Here is a 19,811-nt window from a genome sequence, read left to right as displayed (position 1 = left end):
CAACTTGAGTGGTGCCGTAGAAAGAAGGAACTCAGTAGGAGCAGGAACATATTGATGACCAGTGGTGACCTAATGAATTGACCTTATATTTGGTTTTAAGGGAATCACAGAGCCTAATGAGACTTGGAGGAAGGATCAAGCAGAGCATCTCCTAGGTGGAGAAATGATTTGTTTAAAAAAATGAATTTTCTGATTATTAATTAATTTCTTCTCTAAAAAGAGGTCTTTTGTTTTGTTTTGTTTTGTTTTGTGTTTTTTTTTGCTACAGAGTCTCGCTCTGTTGCCCAGGCTGGAGTGCAGTGGCACCATCTTGGCTTGCTGCAATCTCTGCCTCCCAGGTTCAAGTGATTCTTCTGCCTCAGTCTCCCCAGTAGCTGGGACTACAGGCGTGTGCCACCACGCCCAGCTAATTTTTGTATTTTTAGTAGAGATGGGGTTTCCCCATATTGGCCAGGCTGGTCTCGAACTCCTGACCTCATGATCCGCCCACCTAGGCCTCCCAAAGTGCTGGGATTACAGGCATGAGTCATCACGGCCGGCCAAAGAGTACTTTCTGGGCACCTGCTCAGTAAGAAAGACCCTGCTAGGCACTGCGGGGAGTGTGAAGCAAGGTAAGAAATGATCCTCAACTTTGAGAAAGTACATCCTAGTAAAGGAGATAAAGCATGAATTCAAAGACCTGCAGTAGGAGGCAGATCTGTTGAGCATTCTTGTGTTATTCAAGGGGCAGTGCAATTTGATAGAAAGGTGAGATTCCTTTCTGCTGAGAAGGTTAGAAAGGACATTTTGTAGTAGTGGTGCTGGACTTGAGTCTTGAAAGGCAAGTCGATTTCTCATACAATGAAGTGAGTGAAGATGGGTTCCAGGTAGAAAAAGGGGGGTGACAAAATGCACATGCGTCATTTTAGCAGAAGGGGGAAAATGGGTTTGAAGAACAATGAGTAGATTAAGTTTAAAAACAAAAGAAGCATTTTTTCAGATTATGTTCCCAGAAACACCAGACTCCCAAGATGTTAAATGGAAGAAAAAAAAAGATTCTTTCCATTGAGTGTGTGCATGCTCTTAAGTTCATACATATGTGAGTGTGTTTGTTCTTGGGCATGTATGTGCACATATGTATGTTGAGTAAACATTAAACACACCAGAAAACCAAAATAGAAGATACAAGTAGTGCAAATATGGCTACAAAGGTAAGTTGAGAACAGATTGTAGAAGTCCTTGGAAAGACTGTGAACAAAGAGCTAACATGAAAATAGCAGCACACCAAGATCCACCTGGTGAGAGACTACAGGAAGAATGAGCTGCTGCTTCATACACTACATAGGGAGCAACAAAGGTTTGTTTTTATAAAAAAGTCTTACCAGAGGGTGATGCAAAGCACTTTGTGTATGTTTTAATTCATTTCAAAAACCTCACCTCACTCTCTTTTTCCTCCTAAAATAAATGTATTAGATAAAATAGAGTAACATTTTAAATTCTCATTGCCTAGACTACTGATACTCTGGAAATTCAGATTTTTCTAAGGTTGGAGGCAGTAAGAGATGCCCCCTGGAGATATTGGGAGCAAGACGGGAGATCACTGGTTTCCGCTCCAGTGATGCAAGCCCCCAACTCTGAGTAGCTCAAATGATGTGCAGCCTCAGAACCTGAAACTAAGAGAACACCTTGCTCTTTGGACTTCTCATTCTCAGCTGGTTCTCAAGATTATCTCATTTTCCTCTCCCAGAGCCATTAATGCTATCACCCTGAATGCCGGTTAAAGGGCATCCTTTGCATGGTTTGGCATAGTTCCCAGATATGTATTTCATCCAAAATATAGAGACCAAATTACCAATAAAGAAATTATGAGTGACTACCGCTGCTCTGTCTCTGTCATTTTCCTCCACAGTTGAATACTCTTCATTGTTAGGGACTCGTTTTTTCTTGCAATTCAGCTTAAATTTTCCCTCACTTGGCTTCATGTCATCACTCCTAATTACAGACTAATAAAGCCTTTGGATTACTGTGAGCAACTTTCTTCCCTCCCTTCTCCCACTTCAACTTTGCTCCAGAGGTTTTCTGGACCCAGCCCCGGATTGTACAAAATGGTAACCACATCATACAAGTTTATCCACAGAATTAAGATCTGGAGTTTGAGACTTAATGCTCAAGGGTTGCTCTTTATCCTCATTCATTCTCTCTACTCTTAGTTTAAGAAAAGTGTCCATTATACAGCCTGTCTGAGCTGAAGGCTTCCTAGAACAAAGTAGAAGGCACAGAAATGGATCTGTGGAAGGTGATTGCAGGTCAAATTTCCATGAAGGGGAACACTCTTTTTTTTTTTTTGAGATGGAGTCTCGCACTGTCGCCCAGGCTGGAGTGCAGTGGTGTGAGATCTCAGCTCACTGCAAGCTCTGCCTCCCGGGTTCATGCCATTCTCCTGCCTCAGCCTCCTGAGTAGCTGGGACTACAAGTGCCTGCTACAACACCCAGCTAATTTATTTTATTTTTAGTAGAAATGGGGCTTCACCGTGTTAGCCAGGATGGTTTCGATCTCCTGACCCGTGATCCACCTGCCTTGGCCTCCCAAAGTGCTGGGATTACAGGCGTGAGCCACGGTGCCCGGCCAGGAACACTGTACTGTATTGATGAACCAAGATATTCAGCTTCAACACAGCCTATCTGCCTGCACTGACTGGAGGGCCATTGCTAGAGACTTACCATAGGATCACTGCTAGAGACTCACCGGAGGGCCCATGAGCTTTTTCTAGCCCCAGAAACAGGAATACAGCACAGTTCACATTGTATTCCCAAGCCAGTCTCTAGCCCACTCCAACTCACATCCTTAATGAAGTTTCTTTCCCATCAAGATCAAATTACCCCATGGAATAAAACATTGAAACAGAGCTTAGGAACAAGCATTAATTACTAATTGTGTGATCTTGGGCAAGTTACTGGATCTCTCCATATTTATTTTGAAGTTTCAGGGAAACATTTTGTAAAAGAGACTCATCAAAGTACCATGCGGTAATTGTCAAGCCAAGTGTTATTAATATTCACTGGGGCAGAAGTTCAATAGAAGAAAAGCTAAGGACTGGAATATTCAAGGAGGGCTTCTTAAAAGGAGAGGCGATTTAGGCTAGACCTCTAAGGAGGATTAGAATTTAGCACCTGCAGACCCTGAGATAGGGCATTTGAAGCAGGTGAGCATTATAAACCAAGCTTAATTTTGTTAAAGAATAAGGCCTTAATTAGCCTTGGCCTTTTCCCCTCATCTTATGTATATACCCACAATTATTAAGATGTGAAATACAACCCTAAACCTTACTAGATTTTGTGGATCACTCCAAGTAATTTGGGAATAAAGATCTACTATTACCTGTCCTATTTACACTTCAGTACTTAAAAGTATTCAATCCCAACCTCCCAGCCCTCCCACTGCCACTGTCATTATCTACCACTCTACCCTACTTATCCCACTCAGCCATAAATCATAAAGACCTGCTTAAATTGTACTTCATAGAATGAATAACTCGAGAGAAATAAAGTTGGTTTTATGAATGACCCCAGATTGGGAGCAATGACATGGGCCTTCTAGGGCCATGGAAATCAATCAGTATGGCCTGACTCTGGGGACAGCCCGACTGGCTCACAGACACCTCTGGATGACAGGGGAGGTGAGGTGAAAGCCCTCTCATTGGCTACCTCTGGCCTGGAAATCAAACATGATTTATCTACATTAGTGGGCTTCATATTTGTCTTATTATCTCGGCCACAGCTTGCGACCCAGGCCGACTCTCCTGCCTTTTAATAAACAGATTTAATAGGACTGATAGTTTGGCAATTTGTAGAGTAAATTAGATTTAATTTGGCCTGAATGCCACTGATTTCTCATATTGTTCAAAACAATATTATCCAGGGATGCATGTCATCCCAACACGTTCTCTTCTGATGCAGCTGAAAATAGCCAACTGACAGACTTAAATGAGTGTATGTTCTCCAAGAAGGTTGTGGCTTTTCCTTTTGCTTCTTGTGTCTCAATGCACTTAGAGATAAGGTGCAGTGGGGGTACAGTGACTATGATAGTGACAAAACCAGTAATAATTCCATTGTGTCTTTACTATAAGGCATCTTTGCAGAATAAAGACCTGAACATAGTGTCCCTTTACATATAGAATATCAGCATCTTAGGGATTGGTATGGAAATATTTCTAATGTCACATAAAAGCCCAAACCTTCTTAAAGAATGTACACAACACAATGTTACCATTCCTTGATGACTATGAATTTATCTGAGCATCCTTTTCTACACTGTGCTGGAAAGCAATGAGTAACTCATGTCTATGTGGCTAACCACCTGCCCCTAAACTACATGGTCCCAGTCTTACACCTTGACTTCTAGCCTTTTCTTTTTTTCTTCCTTCACAAGTAATTGTCATTCTTCAGCTGTGGGGGACCCTAACAGCTACCACATTCTCTTACCTCTGGAGTACTCATTAGCTCTGACCACCAAAAATTTTTTGGCTTTGATAGCATTGACTTTTCTGGTTCTCTTGGGTTCGAAGGCCTGTTGCCTGGACCTGTCATTTTTATCCAAATATAAGACCACCCCATCAGTTTTTCTCTCTGCCATCATGTGGATAGACACATCTGAATGTGCACCCAGAATGGAATACTTGTGATCAGTCAGAAGTGGCTGATTTGTCAACCAGGGCCCTGAATCAGAGCTCATAGACAACTTACAATGACAACAAAGAGAAATAAATGTTGTATTAGGCAATCAGGAGTTTGAGACTATTTGTTAGTGCAATTTAATCTAGACTACCCTGGGAGTCTTACTTTCCTGCTTCCTAATTTGAACTTTCTGACATGATATGAACATAGACATACAATAACCAATCTTGTGTTTTGTTTTTTAATGGTACATAAAACTGTAACCTTGGCCGGGCGCAGTGGCTCAAGCCTGTAATCCCAGCACTTTGGGAGGCCGAGACGGGCGGATCACGAGGTCAGGAGATCGAGACCATCCTGGCTAACACGGTGAAACCCCGTCTCTACTGAAAAATACAAAAAAAAAAAAAAAACTAGCCGGGCGAGGTGGCAGGCGCCTGTAGTCCCAGCTACTCGGGAGGCTGAGGCAGGAGAATGGCGTAAACCCGGGAGGCGGAGCTTGCAGTGAGCTGAGATCCGGCCACTGCACTCCAGCCTGGGTGACAGAGCGAGACTCCGTCTCAAAAAAAAAAAAAAAAACTGTAACCTTTCAGTGGGCTCTTATCTATACATAAAATGCATCAAAATGCACTAAATTTATGACTTTTGTTGGTGTTTAGAATTTTTTTTAACTTATCTATCACCCATGGCAAATTCATACAGAGAGTGAATGTCTTTTCCAGTAAGAACAATGTGCTACACCTTCCATGATGGAATTAAGCCAATGTAATCAACCTGCCTCCAGGTAGCTGGCTGGTCACCCTGGGGAATGATGCCATGTCAGTGTTGGTCCTTGCTACTGGCAGATTGAGCACTCAGCAGTGGCCCTAGCCAGGTCATCCTTGGTGAGTGGGAGTGCATGTTGCTGAGCCTATGTATACCCTCCATCCCTGCCACCATGGCCACTTTGTTGATGAACATATTAGGCAATGACAGGAATGGGTAGGGAAGGGAGCTGTTACACACAGAACAGGTCATTCTATCTGCATGACTATTAAAATCCTACTCTTCTGGGATCACCCTTTGGTAAGGTGTGAACCTAACATGGGTCACAAATATTCCATACTAGGTGAGCATTCAGATAAGTCTATCCATATGCCTCTTCCCCAGAGGTTGTTATAACAAATTTTCCATTCATGTTATTTCCAAGTCCCTGACCAACCAGCTAAACCATTTATAGTCCATGAATTGGTATGAACACATAACCCTTGCTGTCTCTCCTTCTTGGCACTGCCCAGCGTTTTGCCACTGGGAAGGTTTCCCTTTATTATTGTTTTCAGCGCCATCTGGAATAGGGCTATAGTGTAACCATATAATTTTTGATGGTGCCTGAATATCATTCAGAATTATCAGTAAAACACAAGACCAAGATTTTCTTCAGTGAGCTCCTTGTGAGGCCATAGGTTGAGAGAAGACAGTGTAGTAGGAATAGGGGTCATAGGCATCTGGACCACTTCCTCAAGCAACTTACTTGTGCCTTCAGACTCGGTTGAACCCAGTCTCATATATATCACTTCTATCTGGTAATGAAGAACTTCTGTGCATACCCAATTTTATGGCTTGGGTGATAAGGCAGTATCAGTTTATGATGGGAAGCTCAGCTGCATGGTAACTTGGTGGCCCAGGGTCAAGCATTCAGTCTCTAGTAAGACCCAGTAGAAAGTGACAAATGTGTATCTCAACAGAAGAGTTGTTACATGAAGAGATAATATGGTTTTATTCCAAAATACTGTGGGTCTGTTTAGTGATTCACCTGAAAAGGCTTGCCAAAGACTCCAAACATCATCTCTATCTGCCAGGGACACTTCAAGTACTATTGAATCTTCTAGATCAGATGGCCCAAGTGGCAGAGTAGTTTTCATGGCAACCTAGACCCATTGCAGAACCTTCTCTTATCCTGAGCCCCGTTCCAAATTAGCAGTTTTTTGTATCGTTCAGTAAATGAGTCAGAAAAGCACAACCAAATGAGGTATATATGGCCTCAAAAAACCAAAGCGGCTCTGTAGGCATTGCGCCTCTTTCTTAGTAGTAGAAGAGATAAGATGCAGCAACTTATCCTTTACCTTGAAAGAGATATTTTGACCTGCTCCAGACCATTGGGCATTTAGAAATTTTACCATGGCAGTAGGCCCGTGAATTTTTATAGGATTTATTTTATACTCTCTAGCATGCAAGTGTCTTACTAATGTGTATAGAGTAGTGGTTACTTCCTGATTGCTGGGTTCAATCTGCATAATACTATCCATTTAATGAACCAACATAGTGTCCTGTGAAAGGGAAAGTCAAGGTCTCTGTGGGCTAGATTATGACACAGGGATAGAGAGCAAGAACAAGTTTGATTGCACAAGCATGAGCTGGAGGCCATGAAGATAGACTGAAACTCATATGAGTTCTTGCCTATGACTTTGAGGGCATCCTGCAGAGGCCAGAGCCCTGTATCACAGAGCTAAACATACACACCTGGCCTAGGATTCCTGGGAAGGAAGGGCAGTTGCAGGCCCAACTATTGTTTCACAACAAGGTGAGTCAGCAGAGAGTGATAATGTGTGTAAGATACTAAATGACTGCTTCTTCCCTTTAGCCCTTCAAACCTCCTATAAGAATCTCTTTTGTGGCCCAGCCAAACCAGAAACATGGGAAATAGAGTTCAGCCTAACTAAATTGGCATATTATAAAGCCACTGTGGTTTATAGATTTTCTGGGTGTAGTTTTCTTTTCACATGAGTTGGGCAAATAGGGATGCATGGTGTGAAGCAGATTCATTCTAAGGATGTCGCCATCATTTCGTAATGGAAATTTTGTCTCCATTATTGTCTGGGCAACCTGCCTGTCACACTTTGGACTGAAGCATGGTTGTTTGGACCACGTGGTGGCAACTAAGTTCCCAACACCCATCTAGGAGAGTATATGCTGATACTGCCAGCAAAGGGCTAGTCCCTAGAGTTCTGGATCTGCACTGCAGCACATTTTAATTCATACCAAAGATAGGGTGCATGCTACTAGAATCTCTTGAAGAGAGACAAAGAGAGAGAGAGAGAAGGGATGGAAAGGGGGAAGGGAAGGGAGAGAGGGAGAAAGGAATGAAGGGAGGGAGGGAGGGAAAAAAAGAGACAAAGAGAGAGACAAAAAGAGAAAAAAAGAAAAAGAAAATGACTTATATATGATTCTGCCCAGGTTTCTTCTAGTTACCCAAACAGGACTAGGATCTCAGGTTGCTCTACAGATTTAGCTCCGCAGAATCCCTCATCCCTCAGGATCCCTAAATGTGAAGCCATGCAGTGAATAAATCAGAACAACTTTCTTTTGTCATCTCTCCTCCACGAGTCACCATCATTATTTTTAAAACCAATTGCTGTCTTGTGCACAGAGACAGGCCTGTTGGTAGGGGCTGAGACAAGCCACCTGACGTCAGGACTGAGGAGACCCTGCCCAGAAAGTGTGGCCCCTTCATTTCCCAGATGAGGTGCCAAGGTCACACAGGTGGGTGCCTTGCCCAAGGCAATCCGGGTAGGTCTGTGGCTCCAGAGCCAGGCCAATGTCTGGGTGCCAGGCCAGTGTTCCTGCTGTTACCCTGGACTCAGTTGGTAGGGACCCTCAGCTCCCGTATTGTCATAAATTCTTGTCACTTTGACAAGCTCAAGCATTCCAATACATTGTTCATTTGTTTCCCACCTCTAGAAGTGTCTAGGGGGCCACAGGTGGCTCTACCTCAGAAAACTACGCTATGGTCAGTCCTATATCCTCTGCACCAGAAAAAAGGAGATGGAGGTCCTGCCTGCCAAGGAGTTAGGGGCTTCTGCTTTGCCACTACTACTTTGGTGACTGATACGGTTTGGCTATGTCCCCAACCAAATCTCATGTCGAACTGTTGTCCTCGCATGTTGAAGGAGGGGCCTGGTGGGAGGTGATTGGATCATGGAGGTGGTTTCTAATGGTTTAGCACTATCCCTCTAGTGCTGTCTTTCAATGGCATCCTCAAGAGATCTGGTTGTTTAAAAGTATGTAGCACTTCCCACTTCGCTCACTCTCTCTCCTACTGCCACATGAAAATGTGCTTGCTTCCCCTTCACCTTCTGCCATGACTATAGGTTTCCTGAGGCCTCTCAGTCATGCTTCCTATTAAGCCTGCAGATCTGTGAGTCAATTAAACCTCTTTTCTTTATAAATTACCCAGTATCAGGTAAATCTTTACAGCAGTGCAAGAATGAACTAATATAGTCTTTTTCTACTTCCAAACATTGTCCCATTGAGAACACTCCCTAATGACTTCCTGTTGAGGTTTTGATTTTAGGTGTTAGCTCCAGAAGATGGCTACTTTTTTTTTTTTTTTTTTTTTTTTTTTTGAGACGGAGTCTGACTGTCACCCAGCCTGGAGTGCAATGGTGCAATCTTGGCTCACTGCAAGCTCTGCCTCCCAGCTTCATGCCATTCTCCTGCCTCAGCCTCCTGAGTAGCTGGGACTACAGGCACCCACCACCACGCCCGGCTAATTTTTTTTTATGTATTTTTAGTAGAGATGGGGTTTCACCATGTTAGCCAGGATGGTCTCGATCTCCTGACCTCATGATCCGCCCGCCTCAGCCTCCTAAAGTGCTGGGATTACAGGCTTGAGCCACCGCGCCCAGATGAACATGGCTACTTCTAAAGAAGAGGGTGTATAGGAAAGAAACAAACAGTGGGAATGATTAAAACAAAGTCAGTGTCTTCATTTATTTTATCCCCCATCCTTCCCTTTCTTTATTCCCGTGTGTGTGTGTGTGCTTGCGTGTGTTATCTGTAAAACAAACCCTCCCAAGGAGGAGCTCACAGACTCAGATCTATGATTCTAACAAGATGACTACCAAAAACAGTTGTTCAGGTAATATGTGGCAGAGGACAAACAGAATCAGTATGTACTCTAATACCAGGCTGTGGTATTTCAGGTAAAATGAGCTGGGAAGAAACGAGAGAGGAGTGGCAGGATAGTCTGTGGCAGCTACTGTGCTCAGGCTTACTGAGGGGAATATCTCATCTCATCATCACAGGGGCTCTCAAGGGTGTGCTATTGCTTTATGATCCCCATTTTATGGATAAGAAAGCTGAGGCCCTGTACCTGCAGCAATCTGCCCAAGGTCACTGTGCATATAGACACAATAAAACAGGGCACAAACTCGAGTGGTTGGACCTTGGCTCCTTACCAGCATGCTGCCCAGTATCCGGGCTGAGAGTCCAGGTGAGGGCAGAATGGAGCACCGCGTAGGAGGGCTGGGACAAGAGCAGCTAGGGTCAGATTTCCAGGGCTTTCAAGAAAGCCCAGCCCTCTTCACATTGGCTACTTTGCCTAAGCCTGATCCACCCCCTCTGTGTATGGCTTGGCCCCATCCGAGCTGTCAGCACTGGGAGCAGATGCTCACTTAATCCTTGGGATTAGCTCCAGATCCTAGAGAATAATCAGCAGTCAGCCAAGGTGCAATGCAGGTGGTACCTTGCATGCACACACTTTCAGATCCAGTTTCCTAAATGTTATGCTGATACCCAGTTTTATCCCTAAATTCTCCTCCATAATGCATAGAAGACACAGAAAGCTGAGACAAGCCTGCCAAAAGTTCAAGCTATCATACCTGATAAAGGAGATGTTGTCTTAGTTATTTGGAAAATGATTCAAAACCTATAAATGAATGACTGAGTGTGTCTGTGTATATGAGAGAGAGACAGACAGAAACAGAGAGAGACAGAAGAACAGAGAGAGATGAAAAAGAGGAAGATAAAATACACCCCAAACTTGATAGCACTATATATTTAAAGTATAAAAACTCAACTTTTGATGTATGGAATATATTATACCTGTGAATGTGGAAAGTAATACCTATTCTTCTGATGAACCAAATATGTAATTGAGGGACAGACCTACTGACTAACAGATGCTAGGGTTCCTTCATGAGCTATGACCCAGGATGAGGGAACTGCACATTTTAGCTTCACTTCTCAACTCCAAGATGGATTGAGCAGCATAGGCCTTCTGCCTTCCAGGCTTGCGGTGAAGGGATATATGTGTAAGTATTTTAGAAGGTAGAAAATGCCAAGTAAATGACAGGGATAATTATCAGTAATCACCATCATCATCATAATTTGATCCTGAGGATGACAGGATGGTCAGGGAGAAACAGACTCCAATATAATTATCTGGCAGATACAGTCAAAAGCACATTTCAGCCCTATTCCCACCTACAACATTTCCTACTTCTGTGCTTTCTGTTCTGAATCCCAGAGATTCATCAGGGAGCACTGCTACTTTGTTACTATAAAGCTATTACAGGCATAAAATCCACAAATTAAAAAGGCCTTTTTCCCCCTGTATTTGTTGAACTACTTCTAGGCTGAAAAGGTTTGCAAGGATGTGAAAAATCTTATTTGCCTTGTTTTTCATAGAGCCCGTATGCCTTCCCAGGTATAGAGCCTTATTCAGTCTCATCCCTTCCTTCCCTTTGGACTTACTCCACTTTGGGGAGCTCTTAGTAACTCCCAGCCTCTCTCAGTAAAGCACACTTGTTTGGGAAACTAACTTGGGCTAACCAAATGGAGAAGTCACCAAAATTAAGCAAACTTACTTATAGACTCCCTTAGGGGGCCACATGCCCACCCTGGCTAAAGTGTACTAATTAGCTAATTGTTGGCTCCTTCTAGGAATTGATCTCAACGCTCCTTCTCTAGCCAGGTTCCTTGTCCGGAGTTCCTTCTCTGTTTACTTCTTCTCCCAGTCTTTGCACCCACTAATGTAGTTTGGATACCTGTCCCCACCCAAATCCCATATTGAAATGTAATCCCCAATATTGGAGATGAGGCCTCATGGGAGGTGATTGGATAATGAGGCTGGTTTCTCATGAATAGTTTAGCACCGTCTCCCTTGGTACTTTCCTTGCTGATAAGTGAGTGAGTTTTCCTGAGATCTGGTCATTTGAAAGTATGTAGCACCTCTCCCCTTGCTGTCTTGCTCCTGCTCCCACCGTGTGACTGTCTGTTCCCCCTTGCCCTTTCACCATGACTGTAAGTTTCCTGAGGCCTCCCCAGAAGCTGAGCAGATGCTGGCGTCATGCTTCCTGCACAGCCTGCAGAACCATGAGTCAATTAAAGCTCTTTTCTTTATCAATTACCCAGTCTCACATATTTATTTATAACAATGTGAAAACGGCTTAATGCACCCATCTCAAATCCCTTTACCCCCTCCCCATCCTGCAACTTTCTCTTCTTTCTGCTACTTTTCTAAAGGCTGGCACAGAAAGTCACAAATGAGGTTCTGACTTTTTTTCCTTCTCCTGTCTCCCCCTTTATCTTTGCTACTTCCTCAGATTTATTTTCTCAGATGGTTTTGCAGGTCCTCTGATTTTTATAATCTAATGTGATTGCTATTTTAAAAATAAAATAAGAAGCCTGTGCATCATTCTTCTTCTTTTCCCTTTTCCTAATTGAATTACTGCACCCTGCTCAGTTATGTTGGGTACTGGAGGGCAATAGACAGAAGCTGAGAACAAAATCCCTGTTTCCAGACATTATGGCTGAGGTAAGGGAAAGGGGATACATAATGGCCTAGTCACCGTGCTCACTTCTGGGTTGGTTCTTCTCCCTGTTGGATATTCCTGGGTCCCTGTCTACTGCCTCCACTCTCACAGGCCTGATACAGGGTCTGGTCATCTCCAAGACTGCAGAACACCCTAGAGGAAAATACACTGTTAAAGGAGCAGCTATCCTAGGCCTGTGAGATTGTGGGCAGTTTTTGATTTCTTCTACATCACTTTTCTTTATTTTCCAAATGTTCTACCTGGAACCTGTGTTGGTTTAAAGAAAAAATACAATAAAGTACATATTTTTAACTTACCTTTGACAAACATCTCTGCTATTTACTGTACTGTTTCTCTCCTTCCCTTCATATCCAGCTGATCTCCACAGAAGATTCCACTAGGACAGTTGTCTATACTTCCTCACACTGTTAATTCTTTTGAAAGTAATGTTTTCACATCGAATAAACCCTCTTTGACCATTACTTAATGCTTTTTGCTTTAATTATGCATAGACCGATATTAATATTTACAGAACTGATTTCCTTTCTTTGTGTTTTTCTGTGTTATCTTTATCCAACTATTTTATTTCTAACTTTTCTTTCTTGGTCATCTTGTGTAGGTGATTCTTTCTCTTATATTTATTACTATTGCAATAGGAAAGTTATCACTTTTAATATTAAATATTATAGCATGTATAATTGTGGGAGGAACATATATCTTGCTGCATTTATTTCATCCTGTAAGCTGTCTATTGTTTCAGCATTCTTGCTATAGCTTTGGTTTTCTCTCTTTAACTCTATAGATGCAATCTATCTGCTTATTGTTTCTATAGTTATTTGTAAATAAAAACTATGTTTTTTCTAATAGCTCACCAAATGTACATTTAAATTTCTCTCTAATTATCAAAGTTGATATCAAATCAACATATTTTGAGCTGATTCTCACTACTCTTACATTCTCTCCCCTTCTTTTTTCAAGAATTATTTCCTGGCTTTTGTAACTTGAGCTCCTGTGCATTCTCATTTCTAGTATTTCCTTATTTCTATTTGCTCCTCAGTTCCCGATGTCCCCTGCTCCTATTGCATGTCCTGTAAACAGGACATGTTTACTTCCATCAGAATAAGCAGCAAACTGGAACAATTTGTGGTTAACTAGGGAAGACAGAAAGCATTTTCAGAGGGCATGGACTAGAGTTAGGGGTGGTGGTGGAGGTAGAGAAAGAGCTTCTGCCCATGATCTGATTACAGGGCAGATCCTGGTCACCTCTGGAGAACTGAAGGGACAGAGATAAATGCAGCTTCTCAAGAAGATGTTTTTGAGGCTCTGTGTCAATCTCAGCTGCTTTGAAACCAGTGTGGCCCTGAACTGGGAAGAAACCTTCCTTCCTCTGAGTGTGGCCCTTTTCAGGTCTATGTCTCCGAAGCCTAAAGAACAAGGATTCCCAGACACTGTTGCCTGACTCTGTGTCCCCACAATGGGTGAGGCAGTAGGCATGGACATACCAATGGACATCAGAGCAGAGCAGCCGAAGGGGGCAGGAGCCATGAGGTGATCCTGAGGTGAGCTACAGCTCTGCTCGCCCATGAGTTACTCTCCTGGGACTCTCAAAAATAATCAGTGACCTTTGCACGGCAGTCTGAGGGTCTACTATATATGCAGAAGGGGATCAATAGCAAGTTCTGGACTGCAAATTTCTTGACCAAATGGTCTGTATTTTTCTAAGTTCTTTATCTTTTTCATGTTTAAAATAATAGCTATGCCACTTCTTAAAATATTCAAAGCACTATTTGTTATAAAATTACAGGCTTTAAACCTACACACACACACACACACACACACACACACACACACACACACGGTATCTAGTGGTTCCCATTGCCTACATGCTGCTCGCACACTTTGGCCTCTGCCTTTCTATCGGTCTTTTTCTGGCCCCCATGGACTCTGACTTGCAGTTCCTGTTTCCACTGCAGTCATTACCCCTCTTGTTCTTATTTGTGAGGCTGCTTCCAGCCAGAGGGACTCCTCCACAGTTGCATGGTAACATTATGGAGCCACCTCTTCCACAAAACCTATCTAGTCCATTTTCCCACCCCATTCCTGAGCAAAATGGAGCTTCTCCTTCTTGTACCCTTCCTCTGCCCTAAGCAGACCTCCAAGACAGCATTATGTGGTTAACATCTTTATATTCTTACTATGAAATATTAGACCTTCGAGAACAGAAGCCTATGTTTTTCTTGTTTGCATGATGCCCAGATCCTAAGACAGGGGTAGTGGAAGAGGCAGTGAATCCATGTTTATGGCACAAAGAGTAAAATGAATGAATGAATAAGACAGATGGATGCTGAGAGAGTACTTGTAAACTAACTGCTAAGGGAAATGGCAGGCCCAGCTGAGGCTCTCAGTTTACTGGCAGTAGGGAGCCACTGAGAGCCCCTGATAGCAAATGTTCTAAGTGTGCTGGATAAAGCACCAATAAAGGGCAATCTTCTGGGCCCCTGTGTACTCTGACCTCAAGTGCACTTGATGCCTGGAAACGGCACCCTGCAAAACAAGCATGTGGGCAACATCCCTTCTCTGCAGTCTCTGGGGATATTATGCCAGTTAGAGAGATAGAAACAAAGTGGAAATCATAGGCTCGTGAACCATGGGGGCCTTTTTCCCTATAATCATAGAGGTCATGATCTCAGGAGTTGTGTCTAACTGAATGGGAAATTCAAAATATAATACTGGAACCAGGAAAATAATTTAAAACCCCTTTATTTCCACTCCATTTTTTCCTATAATTACCAATAACCCACTATTAGACTTCAAGGACAAAAATAACTCTTAAAGTCCCAGACAGAGGAGCCAAACTAGTCTTTTTCACCCTGGAAGCATTTGGGGAAGATGATGTCTTTGGACCTCAAGGGTCTGTAATTATCCGCATCCTCAAGCCATGGAAGCAGGGGGTCTCCACTCTATGATTATGCCTTACCCAGGAGCCATATTCTGACACCTTTGGGGCTGTCAGTCTGGCAGTATTTGCCCAAGGAGAAGCGAATGGGAAGGAGAGGAAGGCAGGGGTAGTCTAGGAAAGAAGCGGTTGGGGTGGGGACAAGACAAGAAGCTCACAGTGAACAACAGTGGCTGGAGAACAGTGGAAAAGAAAAGCAGAAGTACAGGTTCATCAAGGAGAAGTCCAACCTGTCCCTACTTAAGGGACTGAAAGAGCTACTGTATGCCTGCAAACCGTTCAGGCCTGACTCTCAACTGCTGCTGGGGAAGAGTGGTTATGGGAGCTGCTGACCTCTCTACCACCAAAGAACCACATCTTATACTTCTCACGCATGGAATTGCTGTGTGAGAAAGAAATCCTTCCTTTCCCGTGATGCGCAATGTCTTTCCCCAGGCTAACATGGACAAATCCTGTTCAGCAGAGATGTGCTAATTGTGTAAGTAAGGACCATGTTGTGTCAGGGCCATTGAGATTGAGGATACGGGGAGACGGGCAGTAAGCAGGAAGGGACCACACAGCCGGTGGGGACAGCAGTGGTTCAGGAACAAGGGCACATGGGGGCTTAATTCTGAAATAAGCACTGATTTGGGTGGCAGCAGACGTGTCCTCAATATCTGTGATGCTCCAGTTTCCCCTGTCACAGGTTTTGTAGCCCACTTGAAACAGTTAAGGGTATATGAACTCAGAAGGCCCTGCTTGGACTATGGAAGCACAACTCAGGCTTTCTGTGAGATATGAATTCTAAGAAGGAGAGAAGACAAAACTTACACTGAGCCAGCTACCAGTGTGACTGGGGAAACAGGATTCTCAGCATGAGGCAATGAATGAAGGAGGCAGAGCCTCAGCCCTTGAGGAGCCCAGACTCTGAAATTGAGAAGGTCAGAAAGAGATTTCTTATAGAAGCCAGGTCAAAGTGTTCAACCTCAATCAGAATGTTTCCTGACTACCTGCAGACTCTGGCCTGCACTGTCTCTGCCTCATTTTGTATTCCTGCCACAAAGGAGTGGCTGGAGGTGAGAAGACCTGGAGAGAGGTGGCCCCCAGCCAGGGCATCCGAGAGCTGGATCCCTGCTCAGAATACCGAAACCCACTGGGAAGGCTCAAGCAACAGCGATGGGCACTGCCATCGGTAGTATGCTTCCCTTGCATTCATGCACCAGTGACTGCATGAAAAGACAGCACTTGGCTACAGCTTGTTGAATCTGGAGAATACTGTTCTGTGAAGTCCAATTTGCAGAAGACTCTGCTTGCTGATATCATCCTTCAGCATCTGAGGCTAGATCCCAGCTGCTGCACTTTAATCAGACAGAATGACACCAGCAGAGCCTCTCTCTCCTCATCCTTTACCCTCCCTTGGCCCACAGGAGGTTGGAGAAGGACAGCCAAGGCAAGAGACCCAGGATCTAAGAGCCAATTCAAATCCTTTTCTTTCAGGAGAGCAAATATAATGAGGCTTTGAGCTGTGAAAGTAGGGAGAGGGGAAGAAGAAGGGAAAATACACTGGAGCTCCTAGGTCACAGCCAGGAATCAGATGGGGATAGAAGTGAGGCCACCTGGTTGGACTTGGACTCTCACGCAAACATGGGGAGCCACAAAGTGACCTTGGTCTCAGGAAGAATTTCCCTTCTCCGTATGTCTTCTCGCTCTATGTACAGCCAAGCTCCCTCTTTCAGATGTGATTAGGAAGACTACATTCACCCTTTATTCATATCATCACAAATATACAATGGTGCACATTGGGGTTATAGACATGAATAAGTGGGGGTGAGCAACCAAGAATGGTTACCCAGTTTGTTTGCAACCTACACAGCCTTCCATACTAGTTTAGCAGGGAGGCATCAGGCAGAAAGACCTGATGCATGCTTAAGGGAATGTCTGAACAGAGAACTGCAGGGCTCTTTCTGCCTGAATGACTCAGGGAGCATTTCCAAAAGGAGGTGAAATTTGAATGAGCAGAAATTCTCCAGGTCATGAAGCGGAAACATACAAATGCAAGGAGCCATGAAAGAGCCCTAAGTGGTTGTGCAAAATGAAAAGTTGGATGGGGCTTCAGCATGGAATGGTGGGGATGGAAGTGGACGGTTGGCAAAGGAGTGGCACCAGTGTCATTGGAAGGTAAGAAGCCACATCTAAGTGTAAAGAGAAAGAGCCCAAGCGCAGAGAAAAATAAGCATGCAGTTTCTTATGTCAGTGATATAAACAGATTATTAAGTAAACAGCATCCATTTAGCATCTACCATGTGCTAGATACTGCACAGGGTGTGGGACCATGGAGACAAATAAGATTTGATCCTTATCCACCAGGAACTCACTATCCAGTGAAGGAGTTATGCAAAGAATCATATAATCCAGTATAATGTGGTACAGGAGCAAACTGAGAAACTTCAGGGACCCTCCCTCAATTTTATATTCATTCATAATTTTTTTATTTTAAAGCTTCATACTCTACAAAATCTAGATCCACCCATTATTGCTGAATAATATGATAACAATGTCACACAAAGAATGTACATGTAACTCTGATTTAGGCTGAGAGAGGGTCAAATAAGCCGTTACAATGAGCCATCACCTGGTTAATTAAGCCAGGCTAGATCATCAATTAAGAAAAAGCTCAAAGGATGATGGAATGGAAGGAAGAGTAAAAGGAAACTTTTGAACTCAGAGAAGAGGTAAAAAACAATGAGGTCCAAGACCAGTGGTTTTTAAAGGTAGGGAGTAGGTCTTCAGATCAGAAACATCAACATCCTCTGCGAACTTTGAAACGCAAGTTCTTTGGGCCACTCAGATGTATTGAATTGGAAGCTCTGAGAGTGGGCCTAGGAATCTGTGGTTTCACAAGCCCTCCAAGTGCTTCTAGATGCATGTCAAAGTGAGAGAACCACTGCCTTACACTAAGGGGTGGGAAATAAGTGTGGCTTCCCTAAGAACTCTTCTTAAACTGTAGTCTAGTTCAAATGAGAAAGGAATTCTGTCACCAAGAAAAAGTGATTTCACATGGTAAAGAAGAAAGGGAGGAATCTACACTCAGGATTGTGGTAGATTTTGCAGAGGGGAAAACCCATTAGTATATTCTGTCAAGACCAAACTTTTCACTGTTTGATCACACCTCATTTGCATTTTTAATAGCCCCCATTAGACAGTCTCTGAGCTAATTAGGCAGGCGTCTATAATAGAAGACTTCTGTTTCCTGTTTTCAGAACTCAGAAACTAATGGCTGAAGCACTGCTAAAACAATTAAGTAATAAGAAAAATACTGTGTAAGATTGGCAAAAGCACAGCTGCCATAAATCATTACAAATGACTCGCAGCTCCAAATGTTTAATTAGGGAAGAAAAGTAACCTATTGCATGTTGGGATGGCAGGGGCAAACTGAAGGAGAGGGACCCTGGAGCAGAGAGTTCCTTGCTCTCTGCCAAGTGGGGATGAAGTTGGGGTTCGAGAATCCAGGAATTCTAGAATTGACAACACAACCCCAGGCCTTAGGGGATATGCAGAGGCAGCTTTTACTATATCTAGCAGGAAATGAAAACTACAGCAACCCAATAAAATCAGGACTACTGAAGACTCAGACTTATGGAACTATAATGTGGATTAGCCAACAGGGAAAGAACCCCAATAAACTGAGATCCTGGCTGAAGGCAAAGAAAATATGTAATGAATAGGTAGTAAAATAAGAAAGTTATAAATATCAACTACAGATTCATGATTACTTTCAGAATTGAGAACAGTATTTCCTTTCCGTTTTTTAATGCACATATTTGTACATGTTAATTTGTTTCCTACTCCCTCTTTCCCCTATGTTTTTGTATAAGGAGGGTGGGTGATGGTTAGTCCCGCAATTTAGTCTTCAGGTTATATCCAGATGGAATTGTGACTGAAAGCTTAATATTACCCAAAGATAGATAGGCAATTGATAGGACTTCATGTCTCCACTTTTTAGGAAAGGGCCAGCCAATCTTCATTAGTGTGAGATTCAGTTGCTGTCTCCCAGGTGGAAGAAAGATGGTCTTAATATAAGTATATGAAAACTTAACTATAAGCAGAAGAGAATGGGTGTGGATGCTGAGAAATCAAAGGGGTGGACTGTGCCAGTGAGTATCTCTTGCTCCTATCTGTACATTTGCTCTCATATCTCTCTTCTCTATTTTCATGACAGAGGCTCTGTAAATTACATTTCCAACTTTGTCTTCCTTTCCTTTATGAAATACCCAGAATGGTTTCTGTTTTTCCTGACAGGGCATTGAATGAAACATAGGACTTGATTGATTAGAATGTAATCTTTATGCAGATCTATTTTATTTGCTAGTGTCACTGTAAATAGGCTCACCTACATTCTAAATGCTGTTCATTTGTATTGTTTAAGGATGAACTCCTATAATTCATATTGAGTAAAGTATAAGTTTAATACAATTTCAAGACAAACTACACACAATTTTAAAAAATTATTTTAATTGTTCCAGAATCAACTTCAATTTGTATTTATTCTTTCATGAATTACATTTACTATTTGTAGACCATAGACCATGCATTCTGCACTGCATTAGGCACTGTGAGGGAAAGAAGGAAGGATAGCATTTTTCTAGGTCTTG

This window comes from Papio anubis, chromosome 19 (genome assembly GCF_008728515.1).
Source record: "Papio anubis isolate 15944 chromosome 19, Panubis1.0, whole genome shotgun sequence".
NCBI classification, from domain to species: Eukaryota; Metazoa; Chordata; class Mammalia; order Primates; family Cercopithecidae; genus Papio; species Papio anubis.
Note: the sequence above shows the minus strand (reverse complement) of the source record.